A 14,531-nucleotide genomic window follows, 5' to 3' on the forward strand; every position below is an offset into this window, starting at 1 on the left:
CTTCAGACATTAAATCCTTCTTCTTCTCCAATGGCTTGATTTCCGATCATCATTTTGGATTCAGACCAGGTCACTCTACCCTTGACATGCTGCTTCTGCTCTCCCAACAATGGATGGAGATCCTCAATGACAGACATGAAATCATAGCCATCTCCCGAGACAGCTCGCGTGCTTTCGATACGGTCTGGCACCCTGCCCTGCTCCCTAAACTCTTCCTATGGTATCCAAGGATATCTCCACTCATGGCTTGCAGACTTCCTCTCCTGTCGCAGCCAACATGTTGCCCTTGATGGAGTTCTGTCATCCCCTCTTCCTGCCCAGGCTGGAGGTCCTCAAAGCATTGTTCTGGGCCCTGTTCTTTTTCTGGTTTTCATCAATGATCTCTCAGACTCTGAAAAATCCTCTTTATCTCTTTGCTGATGACTCCACCCTCTGCCATACCATCTGTCATCCCTCAGATCGGCAAGTAGCAGCCTCTTCACTCTCTGCAGATCTGAATAAAATCACAAGCTGGTTCAACACTTGGAACAAGTCTTTGGGTCTCTTGCTCTCTCTCACCGCAGGCAGGTCAGTGGTCTTTCTGTCTTCTACCATTTCCTCTCTGGCCTCGCCCCCCCCCCACCCCACTCTGTTTGAGATATGTCACCCCCATATATCCACAGGGTGTTCAAGGTCCACCAGCAACACCCTTCTGGAACAACGACCAAAATCAAGAATCACTGCTCACCTTCACTCTTTCATTCCTCTTTTTTCCTGCCTTTGGAACAAACTCCCACACTCTCTTCAATCTCATTCTTCCCTCCAGGTCTTCAAAACAGCTGTTCACCACCATCTATCATCCCCCATCCAAAACCACGATGTTTTCACCCCCATTAATCCACCCCAAACCCATCTCCTACAAATTCCCTGCTTTCCTTCCTGAAAGTTTTGTAGAGTAAGGACCTGAAAGTCCCTGTCATGTCCATCTTGCTTACCCCATGGACCCCACCCCATCCCTCACCCTTCCACAAATCTCCTAATGTCTCTGTTCTCCACTGTTGTGTTCTTCCCTCACCCACCCCTCTTGTCTCCTGATCCCCTTGTTGTACGTTCTGTGTGTCAGCTCTCATACGAGCCTCAACATTGTATACAAAAAAAAAAAAACTCCCTCTACCCTGCTCCACCCATTTGCACCCACCTGAATCCTCCTCCACACCTCTGCCTTGGACTTACCATCCCTGGTCACTGTTCCTCCCAGATAATGAAACCATTTTCCCTGTCTGATCTCCTTCCCCTTTAACCTGATATTCATTCCTTTTCTCTGCTGCCTGACACACATCACCTCAGTCTTTTCCACACTCATTTTCAGCCCATTCTTTCCAAATGCCTCCTTCCACTCCCCGAGTACTTCCCGCATCTCCTGCCAACTCTCCACAACAGCCAGATCGTCCGCATACAGCATCCTCCCCATACTACCCCTCATGCTCACATTCCTGCTTACCAGCTCAATCACAATGATAAACATGAGTGGGCCGAGAGCACTTTCCTGACTCAAATGGATGTTCACGCTGAACTCCTCAGATATCCCAGGACCAACCAAAACTCTTCACTTTGTTCCCTTGTCAAACTAACTTCCATCCCTTCCATCAAACTAACTTCTGCTTTTGGCACTCCCAACCACCTCAGTGTCATCATTACCATCTTTCTCAGGTCAGTGTCGTAGGCCTTCTCCAGGTCCACAAACCCCAATGCCATTTCATCTTGCACCTCCAACCTCTTCTCCACTTGCTATCTCAGCACGAACATCTCATCCGTCACCCCACTACGCTTTCTAAACCCCTACTACTCTTCTCCAATCTCCATATTCCCACTCTTCCATATCCTCCTGTCCAGAATCCTCTCCAGCACCTCCATGACATGACTGGGGAGCGTAATGCCCCTGTACTTCCCCGGATATTGAACATCTCTCTTCCCTTTCCATATCAGCACAATTAACCATCCTCAATCCTCCGGAACTGAACCCTCTCTCATACGTATATTCAAAAGCCTCTTCGTCCAACTGAATTTGACTTCGCCCGCTGCAATTATCATCACTGTACATGCCTCAATGTCTGGTGCTCTTCCCTTCTTCATCCTCTTCAATGCCATCTGCATTTCCTTTTCCATGATCTCCACCAACTTCACTTTCCACTCCACTCACCATTGCTTCCTTCCTGGTTCAACAGCTCTTTGAAATATGCTTCCCATACCTTCAATACTGCCCCCCCTTCTCTGTCACTTGCCTCCCACCACAATCCTTAATCGCCCCTCACCGCCCGCCCCCTTCTTGTTCTTACTGTCCTCATCCCTGTCACGAGCCAACTTGTATATCTTACTCCCATCATAATCTTCCAACTTGTACATCTCCTCATCCATATCATTCTTCACCTTATCCCCAGCTCTCCTTGCTGATTTCTTCTTCTGCCCATACAGGTGCAGCAACCCCGCATATGCCTGCCTCCCCACATCCTTTATCTTCTCTATCCTATTCCAAACCTCCTTTTCACCAACTGCCTTCAATACCTCCTCTGCCCACTATATCTGGCTTCCATCCCTCAATGATGAACGCTTTCCTGACTTCTTTCCACACGAAACTTCTGCAATTCCCATCATTGCCTCTCCGTACTTCTTCCACTACTCCAAATCTTCTGCTTCTTCTCTAAGTTGCTCATACCGAGTCCTCATCCCGTCATTGTGCTCTATGATGACATTTCCCCTTCACTTACCCCCCTAATAATCTTCTGACCCCTGCTCTAAACCTCCCTCATTTTCTTCATACGTACCACACTACCACAGGATTGCGCTGGGTGGTAACATGCTCTCCTGCCACTGCATTATAATCATTAACCCTCCACAACTGTCACTTCTTTACCACCACCAAATCTAATTATGTTCTATGCTGTCCACTCCAATAGGTAATCCTGTGGCTTACGAGCTTTTGAAAGAATGAACCGGCGATGGCCATCCCATTCCTCACCATCAGCTCCAACTGGTCTTGACCCTCTCTATTCCTCGTTCCCCAACCAAATTTACTGACACATTCCTCTTCAACTGGCTCTGCTACTCCCACATGAGCAGTAAAGTCCCCCACAATGCACAGCATCATCTCCAGCTCAACCATTCCCATTATTCCTCTCCAATGTGTCTTTGAATTCCTGCTTCTCCACCCCAGACCTTCTGGTTTGTGGCCCATATAACTGACATAACACACACCATTTTCCTCTATCACCAACCTTGCCAGAACTATCTGTCCCTTCCATCTTGCCACTCTGACCACCTGCTTGCTGATCTCTTCCAATACTATAATTCCCACACCATTATTCCATCCATTGCCACCACGTGCAACAGCTTGTACCCTCCAACCAACCTCCTTGCTGTCTTCTTTCCATCTGGTCTCCTGGACAAACAACACTTCCAACCTTCACGATCTTCTCTGCATCATCTCCACCTCCACAACTCCTCTCCTCCACCCCACCAACCCCCACAATTGATCCCACATTCAAACTACTGAGGCAAACCTCACTTCTGAATCGCTGCCCACCTGGCAGAGCCAGTACCATCTTGATCAGTTTGGGATGCTCAGGTCATCAATTTCCAGCGCTGCCCAGGCTGACCTGATGGACCTACTACCCGAGTCTGTTATCATAATATTGTGTGCACGCACGTACACACACACGTACACCAACACACACACACATATATATATATATATATATATATATATATATATATATATATATATATCTCTCTCTCTATATATCTCTCTATATATATCTCTATATATCTCTATCTCTATCTCTATCTCTATCTCTATCTCTATCTCTCTATCTATCTATCTATCTATCTCTCTCTCTCTCTCTCTCTCTCTCTCTCTCTCTCTCTCTCTCTCTCTCTCTCTCTCTCTCTCTCTCTCTCTCTCTCTCTCTCTCTCTCTCTCTCTCTCTCTCTCTCTCTCTCTCTCTCTCTCTCTCTCTCTCTCTCTCTCTAAGCCTCCACCCCATTCACTCCTCCCCCTTCTCTTCCTCCCCACTCCCCCCTTCCTTATGTGTCGCTCTCCTTAATACATTATATTTGTGCGTATTCAGCTTACAGCAAGTACAGTATAATACTTTTCACAAAAATCACAATTCAAAAGCACTCAGTTCGACCCTAATCACGCTCACACCTCCTTGGCTAGGACCTCCATGACTTGTATGCTCGGACCTGCTCGACTCACACGCTCGAGATCCACGTTTTTCAAAACTGCCAAACCTCACACTCGGTCCACAGACACAAGAACAAACATGACACACACACACACACACACACACACACACACACACACACACACACACCATCCATTTATAGTAAATTAAGAAAAATTGTATTGTGGGATTGTTTGTTAATGGCGTTGAAGTTGTTTTGGCTTGGCACAAACTGTAGTTCACCAAAACTCACAACCACACACATTACCATAATATATTTGGAATCATTTTGAAACCTTTTTCTCAAAGTTAAGGACATGTCTACATCTTAAAGAAAGGTAATATATTTTGCAACTTCTGACTCATTTCACCGTGGCAGGTCACATGTGCAACAGCCAATCATCTCAAAACATTCCACAGACTTACTGCATTTATTTCATTGATTTGAATCTGCTGGTGTCCGAGAATGAATTCTTGCAAAGTTGAGAAAGTAAACACTCTCCTGTTGAGGTTCATTAAATTCCTCTCAACAGCCTCCAACTCATTGCCCAAATCGTTCAATTCATTATCTGCCTGTAAACACAAAACACACAAATTAATGAAAGCAATGTCAAACAACAAAAAAGAGCAATCAGAGATTGCAGAGCCTTGACAGGACTTGTGTTGTGTGGTGTGTGGTGTGTTTTGTGTGGCGTTTGGATACTGGTGTGTTACGTAATTAATAAGAGACATAATTAGAACTGCCGCTTTATAACTGCTGGCAGTGATGACCGGGTACCAAGACGTCCCGATTTGGTGCAACCCCGCTTTGATCGGCCGCCGAACCCTGACCCATGACGTTTTTTACTGTTCAATTGAATTTAGAATGTGATTAAAATAAATTCAAATCAAATCAAATGGAAGACCGAATCGGTACAGTCCTGCATTGGAGAAATCAGAAGGTACCTTACTCCAGGGGGAGAGCATACATGGACATGTAGGAGTCCCAAGAATCAGTTATTTCATGAGTCTATGTAAAGACAGTCCTTGGTCCCTTGTCAAGGAGTTGTTCAGGGGGCATGCGGTGGTTAGTTTAGATTTCCCAGGTGTGATGTCTTCCTCCTCCCACAATCCCTCCCCCCCACCCCAACCCTTACTCTGCTCCTTTCAATCATTCCTCCTTCATACCGTCGGTCCGTTACGTCCCCTTCATCAAACATCATTTCGACAATCCCTCCTTCACCCCATCGGTCTTACCTTCGACCCCTCGGTCTAGCGAAATGCTTCTCCATTTTCCTTCACATTGCTTAATTGGGCACGTTTAATCCGTCTGTGGTCATTCATCTTTCGGGCCAATCGGATTACTGTCACCATGTGAGACTGTGTCCATTCTCACATGGATGTTCGTGGCACAAGGTATGATGCTTTTTCCCATGCTCGGTGGGGTGCGGCACATCTCGCAGGCAGGGAACGGTGAATCCTTATGCGCGAGGGAGGGGGCAAGCCAGATTAGATCTGTGGCTTCCTACAGGTACCATGTAAACCTGTACTAACCTGTTTCATGATCAGGTGATCAGCAACTAAACAATCTCCCACACCAGGTTTTCTTGTGAGGGGATGTACAGATATGGACAACCAGCAGGATTAAAAACAAAATCTGTCAAAGGGAGGAGGAGCTCCTTGTGAGCCAACGGCCATCTATTTCTAGTGCCCAACTGTGTCTGCGGGCATCCTCCTGCAGTTGGGTTACTTTTTTTTTTAGGAGGTTGGTGGCAGGATTTGCACTCCAGCCACCGTAAAACACTTCATCTATCTATAATTCCAGCAATGTGTGTGTGTGTGTGTGTGTGTGTGTGTGTGTGTGTGTGTGTGTGTGTGTGTGTGTGTGTGTGTGTGTGTGTGTGTGTGTGTGTGTGTGTATGTGTGTGTCTGTCTGTGACCGCCGTTTCTCGACAACCACTGGTCCGATCTGATTGAAACTTGCCAGGTATATTGCTGGGGACCTGAGTATGTGCCTTTTCAAGGTTTGATATTAATCGGACAAGTGGTTCCCAAGTTATGGCCATTTATTTACCAAACCAATGACAAGACACGTTGTTGCGTGGGCATGGCCAATGGGGGAAAGGAAGCTCAGCCACATTCCCCATTACAGGTTACAACGTACGGGCTTCCGGAGAGTGATGACTTTGTGTATTCTAATAATATCTCGATTTCTTATGCGCATTTATAAACACTATGCCCCAAGTTATGATCGTTTTCATATTAGACGGTGCATAAATTTCGGTAACATCAGAGTGAGCTGGTGTGCTCTGAACCAGGAAGTAATTTTTTTTTGTTCCTCTCTTCTCTTCTCTTTTTGTTTTTCCTTGTGATGACATTGCGAAAAGGCAAAATACGTTGGCGCTAATTGAATAATTAGCCATTAAAACTAAATTGCGAATAATCATAACTGCGATATGCAAACTTCCGGGCAACGCACGTACAGGCACGCGAGAGCGAAGAAACGGCCTGTGTGGTTGTTGTTTCTTGCTCGCGGTTTGAATATTTATTTATTTATTTATTTTCCTTCTTTTTTTACGGGCACGTACTTGTCTATCTATAATTCCAGCAATCTCTGTGTGTCTGTCTGTCTGTGACCGCTGTTTCTCGACAACCACTGGTCCGATCTAATTGAAACTTGCCAACTACATTGCTGGGGCCCTGTGGATGTGCCTTTTCAAGGTTTGATATTAATCGGACAAGTGCTTCCCAAGTTATGGCAATTTATTTACCAAACCAATGACAGGACACGGTGCTATGACTGCACAATTGACATCACAATTCTTCTTCTTTTTTTTTTCTTTTTCTTTGCACGTACGGGCACGCACTAGTTCCGCAAAACCCACAAACGTAAGAAAATCTGAAAACCCACTCCGTGGGAGTACCTCGTGTGCTGCTGGAAAAAACCCCATGGGAGTACCCACCGCAGGAAAGCTCACTGGATGACAGGATTGGGGGCAAACCCTTCGGGACCCCCATTCTTAAAGACAGGAGGAAAACCATGGGGTAAACCTCCAGGGTCAGATTGTGGTGGTGTGTGGCAGAGTGGTGCTGAGGAGTCGTCGCCCAGACGGCAGTCTCCTTGGGTTAACCTGAGGCAGTCCCTTTGGGTGGTTAACTGGAATGTCCTATCTCTGAGAGAGGATGATCACCTGTCTCTGTTATCATCTGAGCTCAAGCATTTGAACATTGGTATTGCAGTACTCTCTGAGGTTCGGACACCGGATAGTGGCAAGATCATGGCGGGTGGTGATACCTACTATTAGTCTGGTCGCTCTGATGGTTACCATGCCCAAGGAGTTGCTGTCGCTGTGTCCAATAAGCTGACTCCAATGATAATTGAGGTAACACCGGTCAACGAGCGTATTATGAGACTAAGAATTCGTCACTCCTTGGATGTCGTTTCCCTGGTCTCTGTAAATGCTCCAAAAGAGGCGAGTGATCTCACTGTGAAGGACGCATTCTATGTCGTGCTTGAGGCTGTGGTTGATCAGTGCCCCAGGCAAGATACTCTTCTAGTCTTGGAAGACTTCAATGCATCGACTGGAAGTGAAAGGAATGGTAAGGAGACATGTATTGGTCCCCATGGGTCTGGAACTGTGAACCATAATAGTACTAAGTTCCTTGACTTTGCAAGAAGTCCTGGACGTTGGATGGCTGGTTCATGGTTTCAGCGCCCATAGGCTCATCACTAGACTTGGTATTCCTACAGCGGTGGTGTGGCAAAGGTGATTGACCATGTGCTCGTTGATGGTCACTGAAAGATGATCCAGATCTGCAGTGTCCACCAGAGTGCTCACTTCCTCAAAACCACCACAAGCTTGTTGTAGCAACTTTGAAGTTGCAGCTTAAATCCAGGAGAATGGTACCATCCCAGCCAGGCTGGATGTTGGCAAGCTCAGGGGTGAGAAGGGAGCTGAGGAGTTTGTGAACAGGCTGAGTGGGGGTTTGGGGGGGTCTGGGTACTTTGGGGAATCCTGAAGAGTTGTGGAGTGCCTTCAAGACCACCGTCCGTGATGTTGCTGGTGGATGTCTTGGAACTCACCATAGTGCGAAGAAGAATTTTGTCTCTCAAGGGACACTGGATACCATTGACCAGAGTCGCAGGGCCAGGCTTAATGGCAGAGCTGAGCTATTCAGGGAGCTGAGACATAAAACTGTACGCGTGCTGAGGGTGGACAAGGAGGCCGATGTGCGAGGAATCTATAAGGGGGTAGAGCATCACCTGTGGTCAAGTGATTCTCATTCTGCTTACTGGGGAATTCACACATTGCGTTACCCCAAGCCCATCCCTCGGTGTAATGCAGTTAAAGTGGAGGGTGGTGGGCTTTCGACAGAGGAGTCCAAAGTGAATGCCCGTTGGGCCGGTGACTTTGAGTGGTTGTATCAGGCTGACCCACCACCTTTTGAGTTCGATGTCAGGGGTGTTACTATCCCTATTGCTGACCCTCCAAACAACTGTGATCCACCTTCGTTTGTGGAAACACAGGCTGCGGTGAACCGCTTGAAATGGGGTAAAGCTCCTGGAATCTGCAGCATCCATGCTGAACTTCTCAAGGCTAGTGGAAATGCTGTACTCGTGTTGTTGCATGCAGTTCTGTACTCTGCCTGGAACACAGGCATCATCCCAATTGACTAGAAGAGGGGCCTTGTTGTCCCTCTCTGGAAAGGGAAGGGTGATCTTCAGGACTGCAACAACGACTGAGGAGTGACACTGCTCTCAGTGCCAGGGCAAGGTCTTTGCTCGGAAAATTCTTTATTGGGTTCGCCACCATCTGCTTGAGCATCAGCATCCAGTGCAGTCAGGCTTTACACCAAAGAGGTCAATGATTGACCGTATCCTTGCTCTTCGGGTCCTCACCGAACACAGACGAGAGTTTCGGCAGGGACTGCTTGCAGCCTATGTTGATCTCTGCAAAGCGTTTGATTCAGTGAATCGGGATGCCCTCTGGAGGATTCTTGGTCTTCGTGGGGTGCCACCAAAACTGATCAATCTCATGTTTGAACTATACTCTTGTACTGAGAGTGCTTCGAGATATGGTGGTACCATCTCCGACTTATTTCCAGTTACTGGAGTTCCTCAGGGGTGTGTACTGGCCCCCACACTTTCCTGCGCTTGTTTGGACTGGATTCTGGGGAGGATGTCGGAGAGATCAGGCTGCGGTACATCGTTTGGGAATGTCAAGATCTCTGACCTTGATTTTTCCGATGATGCAGTAGATGTCTGGGTCCGGCCTGGGGAGTCATGGATTCACTGGATCATGGGGTGTGGCGTTGCCAGTACCTGTGCCAGAGGATGAAAGTTTGAATCTTCAGGTTGTTGGTGCTTCCAGTCTTGCTCTACAGATGTGAGACTTGGACTCTGAGCAGGGATCTGAGATGGAGACTTAATTCCTTTGGTACCAGGTCTCTTCGGAGAATCCTTGGCTATCGCTGGTTGAACTTTGTGTCCAACAAGGTTGCTGAGACTCAAATGAGACTTGTTACCTGCACAGTCTGTGAGCGTCAGCTGCGAATGGACATGTGGCTCGTTCTCCTGACACTGATCCTGCTCATCAGATTCTCTCAGCGAGGGAGCCTCGTGAGTGGAGGAGGCCAATGGACTGACCACGTGCCTCATGGTTGCAGCAGGTTGATCATCATCTCAAGGAGATGGGCACAGGCCAAGCATCTGTCTGGGGGATGGCCAGACAGAGGCTCCTGGAGTACCATTGGAAAGTGGATGCAGCAAGACACTGCTCTGGTGCATGCTCCCATACCTGACCTGACCTAACCTGAGGGGGCAGAGGCTCCCATTCAGGCCTTGGGCACGCAAAGGGAGGGGAGGGGGCTGCATTGAAAGTTCCCTCAGAACGACGTGGCATTTTCCACAGGCTGCATCATGGACCCACCCCCATTGGATTCACACCAATGAGGAGGAGGCTTGCACAAGCCAAGACAGGAAAAAGACATGTTAAAAAGAAAAGAAAAAAAAAGGAAAAGAAAAGACATGGTGTGGCCTCAAGTTAGGTTGCCATGCAAATAGAAAGGTATTATGGAAATACAGAAGTGTAACGCAGCTCGTCCGGAGGTCTAATTCAAGCGGCGAAGGCTGTGTAAGAACCTCAGCGCATTGGACCATGGAGTTATCTGTGGCTGGCAGCCACAGGACCGGGTGTTCAGGACAAATTCGAGTGCTTCCCCTAATGGCGTGCCCTGGGCTCTGGGCCGTAACAATATATTCTCTATACCACTAGACCATCATTGTGAAGTTTCACGTCAATCGGTGAAGTAGTTCAAGAGAGAATTTTTTTAAAGATTATTGTTCAATCCAATATGGCTGCCAGACTGTGTGACCAATCAATTTTTCATGAACAGCCTGGTATACCCAATAGTGGGGCAACTTAGCTAAATATAGCATAACAATTGTGCATTTTGTGAGGAAAGCACCAAATTTGGCACACTAGTAGCCTATCATATTATGAACAGATTTGGATATTGGGCCATCTCAAATTCAGCCGCTGATGGCTGTGGCAGCCATTTTTCAAAATGGCCACCAGTGGTTACTGTTATGACACATATCTGCTTTACTGGAGAGGAATGCAGGTTGATAGTGAAAGTTTATTTACGAATAAAGGTCCAATAATGGTCAAAGAAAGTAACAATTTGATTTGGTTGAGAAAAAAAAAGTTAAAGTGGACTAATTAGTCTTATTCCCAATCGACCAGGCACCTGAACAGAACAACGCATGAATCAAAGGAGATGGTGGAGCAGTCGGCCTCACTGATAACCCAAGTGCCCTACGGCGTTGGATGATTGCTGGGCCAGAAGTTGCCAGGGCCTTGAAAAACCTTGAAGAGTTCTTTTGTCATGAGAATCAAGCGTGTCCCCCAGCTCTCTCCGATGGAGAAAGTGTCCGTCTAGGTACGAAGAGTGATCTCCTCAAATGCTTTGAAGAGTTCTCCAATGCCCAATCAGAGGCTCCTGATACCACCAGCCTAGTTCTTGATGGGGCAGTCATTGTACAGATGCTGAAGCCTGTGGTAGCCAAGAACTTTGATGACTATGCCCAGGATGTCTTCATACCGTACCTGTCAACAAAGCTTCAGACTGTGTCACACCTGGACCTGGTCTGGGACCGCTACATTGCTGATTCACTGAAAGGCAGTGCAAGATCAAAGCGTGGAAAAGGAGCGCGTAGACGCGTGGTCGGAGCAGCAGTTATACCTGGAAACTGGTAGAACTTCCTCCGAGTGGACACCAATAAGACCGAGCTGTTCAAGTTCCTATCAGAAGCTATCTTCAGGTAGTTTGACCAGGATGACAAGCAGCTGGTTATCACTGATGGAGAGGCAGTCCTGAGCAAGCCACCGCTGCTAGACCTGGCCTTGCTCACCCCATGCAGCCACGAAGAAGCTGACAGTCGAATGTTGTTGCATGCATCCCATGCAGCCAACCATGGTCACCACAAGATACTGATCAAGAGAGTTGACACCGATGTTGTGGTATTGGCTGTGTCAGTGGCCCAGGGACTGCAACCAGAAGATGAACTGTGGCTAGCATTTGGCACTGGGAAGAGTTTTCGGTACCTGGCAGCCCACAAAATAGCAGCTGGCCTAGGACCAGAGAAAGCACAGGCACTCCCAATGTTTCACGCTCTGACTGGGTGTGACACTGTATCTAGCTTTGCTGGACATGGTAAGAAGACTGCTTGGACAATCTGGACCGTTCTGCCAGAACTTACAGACACACTGCTGAAGCTATCCCTCTGCACCAAGTGGCATACCAGACGATGTCATGCACACCATTGAGAGGTTCGTCATATTGCTCTATGACAGAACCAGCATGTGCAACGACATTGACAAGGCCCGGAAGAAACTCTTCGCGAAGAAGAACAATGTGCAGCTGATCCCGCCAACCAAGGTAGCTCTGGAGGAGCATGTGAGGAGGGCGGCCTACCAAGGAGGCCATGTGTGGGGTCAAACACTGCTACCAACGGCAGAGCTGCCTCCTCCATCCAGCTAGGGCTGGGTCAAGAATGATGAGGGGGTGTACGAGCCACACTGGACGAAGCTACCCAAAGCAGCCTACATCTGCTATGAGCTAGTATCGTGCAAGTGCAAGAAGAGCTGTCTGAAGCGTTGCAAGTGCAAAAAGGCCGCACTTGAATGCAGGTTACCTCCACCCTCGAGTGTGGAGTGGCAACAACTCTTGTCGAACTACAAAGGGGTTTTGGTTCTGTTTATGAACATGTGCCTATGCTGTTATGGCTAATTCACCTGATGGCCGTAGGGAGGGGTGGAAAGCCCACTTGCAAAATTGTTACTTGCTTGGCCTTGCTTTTCTCTGCCTAGGAATAGGTTTTATATATGAAAGTCTTGTAGTGTGACTTTTAGTGTGGTACAGGGTCTGACTGCTGTGGTTGGTCCCTGTGCCACCTCTGCTTGCAAGTGCTGTGCAACTTCAATAAACCGTATATATATATATATATATATATATATATATATATATATATATATATATATATATATATACGTATACATATAAATATATATATACATATATATATATATATATATATATATATATATATATATATATATATATATATATATATATATATATACACACACAAGGTGTGTTCAAAAAGTATCCAACCTTAATTTTTCGTGCGTAAACAAATGAAGCTAGGGAGGCGTGGTTTGGTGCACGTATGTAGGTGATCCTAATTCATATACGTGAATATTTTCCCCGCCTGCAGAAGCTGTCAGTCGCTGACAGACCGCCGATGAGTGAGGAAGTGTAAGTGAGCGCCGTCGGATTGTCGTTTTTGACAAAATGACGGAAAAACTTGAACAACGCTACTGCATCAAATTTTGTGTAAAGCTTGGCGATTCCCATGTGGAAATGATCAGCAAGATTCAACAGGCCTTCGGGAACGAAGCAATGGGCACCACACAGGTAGAAGAGTGGTACAACCGCTTCAAAGATGGTCGCACATCAGTGGAAAGTGAAGCACATTCTGGTAGGCCCTCAACATCCCAAAATGAGATCGTCATTGACCAAGTGAGGACCCTGCTGATGCAGGATCGTCGAATCACGAATCACGATCAGAGAACTTGCAGACAAGGCGGGCATCAGCATTGGATCCGTTCATTCCATTGTGACTGAGGATTTGGGCTTAAAGAGAATCTTAAAGTGCCAAAGCTGCTCACGATCGAGCAGAAGCAACTCCGTTTGGAGATCGCACAAGCCATGCTAGAGACTGTGAACAGCGATCTCAACTTCTTCAACACAGCGATCACTGGCGATGAGACCACAGTGATCCGTCATTTTGTCAAAAATGAAAATCCGACGGCGCTCACTTACACTTCCTCACTCATCGGCGGTCTGTCGGCGACTGACAGCTTCTGCAGGCGGGAAAATATTCACGCATACGAATTAGGATCGCCTACATACGTGCAACAAACCACGCCTCCCTGGCTTCATTTGTTTATGCACGAAAAATTAAGGTTGGATACTTTTTGAACACACCTCGTATATTCACGGTGGTCGAAGCCATATGCAAGGATTGAGAGATGGGTCCAAAGACTTCAACCATATAAGTACAAGGTGGTCAACATTGCTGGCAAGACAAATTTTGCAGATGCTTTATTAAGACTATTAGAGATGGGCAAGAGACAGGAATTTTCACTTGAGAAGGAAGCTGAATTGTTTGTACGATTTGTGGCAGTACACTCAACACCTAAAGCGATGACAACCCGAGAGGTAGAGAGAGAGTCTGACCATGATCTAGAGTTAGAAGAGGTCAGACAGAGTATCAAGACTAGAGGTTGGGAGAAATGCTCACACAAGGCATATGTAGCCATGCGAGATGAGTTATGTTCAATTGGGAAATGCATTCTCAGAGGTAGTAGGATTGCGGTGCCACAGGCGTTGAGACCAAGACTGGTAATGTTAGCATGTGAAGGTCATTTGGGAATTGTTAGTACCAAACAGAACCTGAGGACAAAAGTATGGTGGCCAGGAACGGAAAGAGACGTGGAGAAATGTGTCAAATCCTGCCATGTATGTCAACTTGTTAGTCGACCAAATCCACCAGAGCCTGTCTGAAGTACGTTGCTTCCAGTGGGACCATGGGAGGATGTAGCTGTCAACATTCTGGGTCCATTGCTGTCTGGAAAGTTGGTAATGGTTGTGATTGATAACTACAGTCGTTACTATGAGTATGTAATCATGAGGTCCACGACAGCAGAGAAACTAGTGGCAGCATTAACAGAGATTTTTGCGAGGCATGGTTTTCCAGCCACAATATATTCAGACGATGGGCCA

General features: G+C 46.9%; 1 pseudogene across 1 annotated transcript in view; it reads right to left on the reverse strand.

Moving 5' to 3' along the window:
* The window catches only part of LOC147030672 (NFX1-type zinc finger-containing protein 1-like), a 141,163-nt pseudogene that overhangs the window by 70,357 nt on the left and 56,275 nt on the right, over positions 1-14,531 (reverse strand). Inside the window, exon 7 of the transcript XR_015056470.1 lies at positions 4,629-4,775. The product of XR_015056470.1 is annotated as an NFX1-type zinc finger-containing protein 1-like (transcript). The remainder of the gene's footprint in view (positions 1-4,628; positions 4,776-14,531) is intronic.

This window comes from Eptatretus burgeri, chromosome 3 (assembly GCF_056783735.1).
Source record: "Eptatretus burgeri isolate ZD-2024b chromosome 3, Ebu_testis_v1, whole genome shotgun sequence".
Classification (NCBI taxonomy): Eukaryota; Metazoa; Chordata; class Myxini; order Myxiniformes; family Myxinidae; genus Eptatretus; species Eptatretus burgeri.